General features: G+C 46.3%; 1 long non-coding RNA gene across 1 annotated transcript; it reads right to left on the reverse strand.

The window, feature by feature from the left end:
- Positions 1-369: 369 nt before the first annotated feature.
- LOC308591154 lies at positions 370-4,499 on the reverse strand. The gene is made up of 3 exons (XR_014009998.1): positions 4,390-4,499; positions 2,364-2,439; positions 370-493 (listed from the first exon to the last, which is right to left on the reverse strand). It is a non-coding gene; the product is annotated as an uncharacterized lncRNA (long non-coding RNA).
- Positions 4,500-6,889: the final 2,390 nt, after the last annotated feature.

Below are 6,889 nucleotides of genomic sequence, written 5' to 3' on the forward strand. Positions count from 1 at the left end.
GCAGCTTCTTATGTTTGTATTCAACCCTTTACCTAGAATTAGGAGGACTAGAATCTTCCGTTTTGTTTTGTTTTTTTACAGGAAATACCATAGCTCAGTGTCAGAGCATCTGCCTTGCATGTAGAAGGTGCTCAGTTCAACCCCCGACGACTCCAAGTAGGACTGAGAAAGACTCCCTGTCTGGAACCCTAGAGAGCCTCTGGTAGTCAGTGTAGACAGTGCTTAGCTAGATGGACTAGTGAGGGACAAGGCAGCTTCCTAGGTCCTCAACATCCTTCTGCATGCCAAGCAGATGCTCTACTGCTGAGCTACAGCCCTTCGCTGTAGAAGGTTCAGAACACCCACGGACCACCAGAATCACTCACCTCGATATTGAGGAAGGTCACAATGCTGAAGAAGTTTAGGAACCAATGCACAAAACCCCCGACCACATAGGCTGAGGACCGCGAGGACTGAAGGAAAATCTCTGCTATTATCAGGTTGGGAAGAGCACCTGTGTAGAGAAAAGAGTTCACTGCTCGTTGGGAGGAGATTTTTTTATTTTTATTTTTTAAAAAGAGAACTATTTTTAAAGTGATTTATTCTTGCCTCTGCTTAACTGTTTATATATTTTATTTTCTCCTTGTTGTCGTTATTTATTGGCTTTATATACTGCCCTTCATGACAAGATCTCAGGGCAGTTCACAGGACAAAATACAAGGTAAAAACGCAAGTAAAGAGTTAAAACAAAAACAACACAATAACACACACACACACACATCTCATGCATTGAGGTATTTTGTTGGGGCCATTTGTTGTTATATATTTTTTAACCACAAAGAAGATTTTTAAAAAGTTTTAAAGTTGGGCCATAAAGGTAAAGGGACCCCTGACCATTAGGTCCAGTCGTGACCGACTCTGGGGTTGCAGCGCTCATCTCCCTTTATTGGCCGAGGGAGCCGATGTTTATCCACAGACAGTTTTTCTGGGTCATGTGGCCAACATGACTAAGCCGCTTCTGGTGAACCAGAGCAGCGCACGGAAACACCATTTACCTTCCCGTCGGAGCGGTATCTATTTATCTACTTGCACTTTGAGATGCTTTCGAACTGCTAGGTTGGCAGGAGCAGGGACTGAGCAACGGGAGCTCACCCCGTTGCGGGGATTTGAACCACCAACCTTCTGATTGGCAAGTCCTAGGCTCTGTGGTTTAACGCACAGCGCCACCCGCGTCCCTTGTAAAGTTGGGCCATACTTTGATGCTTATTTTCTACACCACTTTGTGAAGTCTCCCCCCTTGAAAAGCAGATTAGAAACCTTTCAAACAGTCTTTAATACTATAAAACCATTGGCCTCAAAATGGCATTCCATTTTTTAAATGGTTTTTTCATGTAAAGTGCTACAAACTACTTTTATTGAGAGATTTTCTGAACATACCATTAACAAACATCAACAGAAAACAGGATCGTGGGACTTCTGCGGTTCACTACGAAGCCCAGTAGATCAGTGTTCTTCAGTCTTAGAAACCCATCTACTATTATTTTCATTATTCTTTTGTACCCTGCTCCTTCCACAGAACCTGGGACTCAAGGGATCTTACGAAACTGTAACCTCATATTTAATCCCATTACGTTAAACCATGGGTAGGCAAACTAAGGCTCGGGGGCTGGATCCGGCCTAATCGCCTTCTAGATCTGGCCCGCGGACGGTCCGGGAATCAGCATGTTTTTACATGAGTAGAATGTGTGCTTTTATTTAAAATGCATCTCTGGGTTATTTGTGGGGCCTGCCTGGTGTTTTTACATGAGTAGAATGTGTGCTTTTATTTAAAATGCATCTCTGGGTTATTTGTGGGGCATAGGAATTAGTGCATACATATTTTTCAAAATATAGTCCGGCCCCCCACTAGGTCTGAGGGACAGTGGATCGGCCCCCTGCTGAAAAAGTTTGCTGACTTCTGCATTAAACTGTAACGGGATTAAAACAATGAAAAAACAAACAAGCCCAAAATCTGTTAAAATGCAGATAATAAAAACACTAAAAACACTACGACCCTTTCCTTAAAAACAACAAAACAGTCAGTTCCCAAAGGCCTGCCAGAATAAAACAGTCTTCACCTGCCAGTGGAAGGACAAGGAGAGAGTCGGAAAGGGAAGAGTTGCTGGGATCATTAGGGCTGCGCTGTTTTGTAAGAGTTTTTGCTGGCACTGTGTTTTTTATATTGCTGATCTACACCTGACTCTGGCTCCTGACACACTGTAGTGGAAGGGGCTGAGGATAAATAAAGGCTTTGGATGCCTGACCACCCTCGATCCGTGGAAACCTTTTGCTCTTCACATCCTGCGCCTCCTTCAAGGAACTCTGCGTATCACCTGAGCACTTACTAGGTCCGACGGCATGTCCCATGAGGAAAATATTGATGAGGAGCGCATTGACGTAAGACATCCACAAGGCATCTCCCTGTTGGAGAGAGTTGTGAGAGCGTGTCAAGCTTGCTAGGTTTGGGCAAAGCGCTTTTGAGGTAATCGCTGATGTTATTGGTCAATCAGACGCTGTTTACTCATGAGAGATCACTTCCCATTGGGAAGAATCCAGAGGACAGTGGCACTGAGTTGTGCCCAAAATGAGTTGCGCCCACCACATGTGCATGATGTCACACGCACGACACCCCTCCCAACCTGGCCAGGCTGACTTGGCCTGCGAACATGCTTCACCCTGCCACATCCCTGGCGATTCTCAAAAGGACGCGGTACAGCCAAGCATCTTCGTCCTGATGCGTCCTCTTGAGGATTGCTGCAGGGTTTGGGGGAGGCCTGGCCCCCTTCTTGAAAATGTGCCAGTGCCAGAGGAGCATCTCTGATGGGATAGCAAGGGAAAGATCTGGTCCTTTTTTAAGCACCTTGTGCTGCACAGAAGGGTTGTTAGAATCTTCGGTCCTGTATACCTGATGGTCCTGTATACCTGAAGGAGCGTCTCCACCCCATCGTTCAGCCCGGACACTGAGATCCAGCGCTGAGGGCCTTCTGGCAGTTCCCTCATTGCGAAAAGTGAGGTTACAGGGAACCAGACAGAGGGCCTTCTTGGTAGTGGCACCCACCCTGTGGAACACCCTCCCTTCAGAGGTGAAGGAAATAAGCAGCTATCCTATCTTTAAAAGACATCTGAAGGCAGCCCTGTTCAGGGAAGTTTTTAATATTTAATGCTGTACTGTTTTTAACACTTGATTGGGAGCCGCCCAGAGTGGCTGGGGAAACTCAGCCAGATGGGTGGGGTATAAATAATAAATTATTATTATTATTATTATTATTATTATTATTATTATTATTATTATTATTATTATCCAAACCAAATATGACATTTTGATAAAGGTATGGTCCCCACGTATCAACTGTGTAAATAGGAGCGATGTTAATGCGAGGCCTCAATCACTCACACTCATTTATAGAGAGCTGCTACCTATTCCAAGGCCATATCAGCCTTGCTCCACACACCCTCCTTCAGTGTGTTTTTGCCCAGCTGGAAATGTGCTCTTTGAACTCTGATCATGCCTCTTGCATGCCTGGATGGAGGCGAGAGAGGAGTTTGGGAAGGTGTGTGCAGAAACCAGCCTATTCTACAAAGGCAAATGATGTGAGTTCATTGCTCAGCCTACTTTTGCTTCTAGCCCCACCCACCACTGGCATGCAGTTTTTGGTCTGCAAAAAGTCCCAGACTTAGCTCAACAGTTTAGGTAAAATGTAGAATGCCAGCACATGTTTTAATTTTTTTAATAAAGGTTTCAAGATACAGTTGTACCTTGGAAGTCGAAAACCAAATTGCAGCTTCTGATTTGCTGCAGGAATCTCCTGCAGTCAATCAGAAGCCGTGGAAGCCCCATCAGACGTTCAGGTTCCAAAAGAATGTTCGCAAACCGGAACACTCACTTCCAGGTTTCTGGCATTCAGGAGCCAAAACGTTCAAGTTCCAGGGTGTCCGGGATTCAAGGTACGACTGTAGTGGTTATAAACTGTTTAAATAATTTCATTGTTTTATTCCTATTGTGAAACTCTGAGGGCTTTTTTAATTTAATGAACAAGTGGTATATAAATTTTGTGAAAGAAATATGCAGTTGACAGCTTCATCTGTCTGCAGGCAGGTGGATTGCAGAGGTGGGGAAACCCAACATGCAGTATGCACCAGGTGCCTCCTCTCTGGTATGCACAGCAATGTGAAAACACAACTTGAAACGCAGCAGAAGAGAAGCGACGTTGCTGCATTTCAAAGTATTAATGCGTACACAGAGAAAGAGCCATCAAAAGGAGTGATGCTCTTTCAGTTGCTAGCGTGCACATAGCCAAGGAGCAATCGACGGAGTAACGCTTGGCTTTCGAGGACATCGGTGCTTGAAGAGTTCGGGTAAAACCAACCAACCTGAAGTTCAAGGTTCATGGTTAATACGATGCAGAGGATGGTGCACATGCCAAAAGCAAGGAGCAGCAGGAACTTTCGCCCCATTGAGTCAACGTAAAATATCTAGAGAATGTAACAGCAAGGGAAAGAAAGCATGTGAAAAAGGAAGGACGCAGCACTCAGTCTCAGCTTAACCAACCTTGCAGGGTTCTTAGTAAGTTTAAAATGGGGGTGAGAGAGAGGGCTCAGAAACAAACGGGTGGGTCTTTTACCACCTCACCTTGATAGAGAACAGGGAGCCAAGTGGGGCTGTGTGTAGTGAGAGTATGTATGAACTTTGGCTGGTGCTGGAAGCTGGACATACAGAAGAACATACTGCTCTATACTAGCCTTGGTGATCTCCCCGGGAACCTCACGAGGAGGCAAGATCTGTTGGAGTGTCAATGCTGTGAGCCCCTCCCTCCAAGGCTCAGGCCAGGTAGGCCAGGAAAGGCTGAAAGCCTGGAGAGCTGCTGCCAGTCAGTGTGGACAATACAGAGTTAGATGCACAAAGTATCTGACTTGGTATAAGGTGCCTTCCTGTACAGTGGTACCTCGGGTTAAGTACTTAATTCGTTCCTGAAGCACCACTTTAGCTAATGGAGCCTCCTGCTGCTGCTGTGCCACCGGAGCACAATTTCTGTTCTCATCCTGAAGCAAAGTTCTTAACCTGAAGCACTATTTCTGGGTTAGCGGAGTCTGTAACCTGAAGCGTATGTACACTGTATTCCTAAGTGCTGGCACAAAACTGCTGCTAAAGTCATTGGCTGAGTTTTGCTCAGAGATGACCCAATGAAATCGGGGGGGCTCGCTCAGGCTGGCTCATTCATTTGAATGGGTCTGCTTTGTCGATTGCTACCCAAACGATAGCATTACTTCGGCTGGCTGAATATCTTTTGTTAAAATGTGGGATGCCTTTTTACAGGGTGAACCTCCTCAGCCAGAAGTTAAATCGAGCCTCAGCTGGGGAGACAGGGCTCAGCAGAAGCCCCACCACCCTGCCCACCTGCCCCATGTCCAAAGTTAGGACTGGAAGTTCACTAATCACCAGGTCATCTATATATACCTTCCATATTCATCCACCATGACTCCTGCGATGAGTGCTCCAGTAAGGCCTCCAATAGGGAACAAACTGATGGCAAGGCCTAGCATGAAGTGCAGATAGTGCTGCTCTCCTGGATTCTTCGCAGCATGACCCATGTCTTCCATGAGCTAAGAGAGGAAATCATATCATGGGCAGGGTTAGTGTATCCACAACACATCCTAATCAGAAGGAACTGGCACCCTTGCAGGTGCCACATAATACTCATATGTAGAACTTCTCTCTATTAGAGTGGCAGCATTTGGTTGCCCTCCTCTGCACACGTTCCAACTTGTCAATATCCTTCTTAAATTGTGGCGCCCAGAACTGAACACAGTACTCCAAGTGGGGGTCTGACCAAGGCAGAACATAGCGATACTATTATTTCCCTTTGTCTGGACACTATACATCTGTTGATGCAGCCAAGAACTGGGCTACCTTCCCTGTCGCCCCCCGCTGCATCACATTGGTGACTCATGACAGCAGTCACGAAATTAAAAGACGCCTGCTTCTTGGGAGAAAAGCAATGACAAACCTAGACAGCATCTTAAAAAGCAGAGGCATCACCTTGCCAACAAAGGTCCGTAAAGCTATGGTTTTCCCAGTAGTGATGTATGGAAGTGAGAGCTGGACCATAAAGAAGGCTGATCGCCGAAGAATTGATGCCTTCGAATTATGGTGCTGGAGGAGACTCTTGAGAGGACAGATCGTGAAGCTGAGGCTCCAATACTTTGGCCACCTCATGAGAAGAGAAGACTCCCTGGAACAGACCCTGATGTTGGGAAAGATGGAGGGCACAAGGAGAAGGGGACGACCGAGGACGAGATGGTTGGACAGTGTTTTTGAAGCTACCAGCATGAGTTTGACCAAACTGCGGGAGGCAGTGGAAGACAGGAGTGCCTGGCGTGCTCTGGTCCATGGGGCCACGAAGAGTCGGACACGACTAAATGAATAAACAACAACAAGACCCCTAGATCCTTTTTGCCTGTCCTTGGCTCTGGCTCCCCCTACTGTTGGGCTCCCGACCTCTCGCAACACACACCAGGCACCGCTGGTTGAAAACAAACTACAGTAATGTAAGCTGGTGAGAGAGAAGAAATGTTGATCACTACAATTTACTCAAATAAACGGAATGAGTGTGAGCTGACTCAGAAAGAGGAAATGGATTTTGGTCTCCATTTAGAAAGAAAAACCCAGCAACAAAGGTCTTCTGCTGGGAACTTCCCTCTGGTTCAAGGCTGAAATTTGCCAGTCAGCCTCCAGAGTCTGCATGCTTTTCTCTTCCTGCTCTGCTTCGATGAAGACAGCAACTGGCACATCCATGCTGAAGCTGGCCATGAAATACAGCCTGGGACTCGCTCTGCTCTTGATCTTCATTTTGCCCATGCAAATCGTGGTGGG

The sequence above is a fragment of the Podarcis bocagei genome (genome assembly GCF_964188305.1).
Source record: "Podarcis bocagei genome assembly, chromosome: 7".
Lineage (NCBI taxonomy): Eukaryota > Metazoa > Chordata > Lepidosauria > Squamata > Lacertidae > Podarcis > Podarcis bocagei.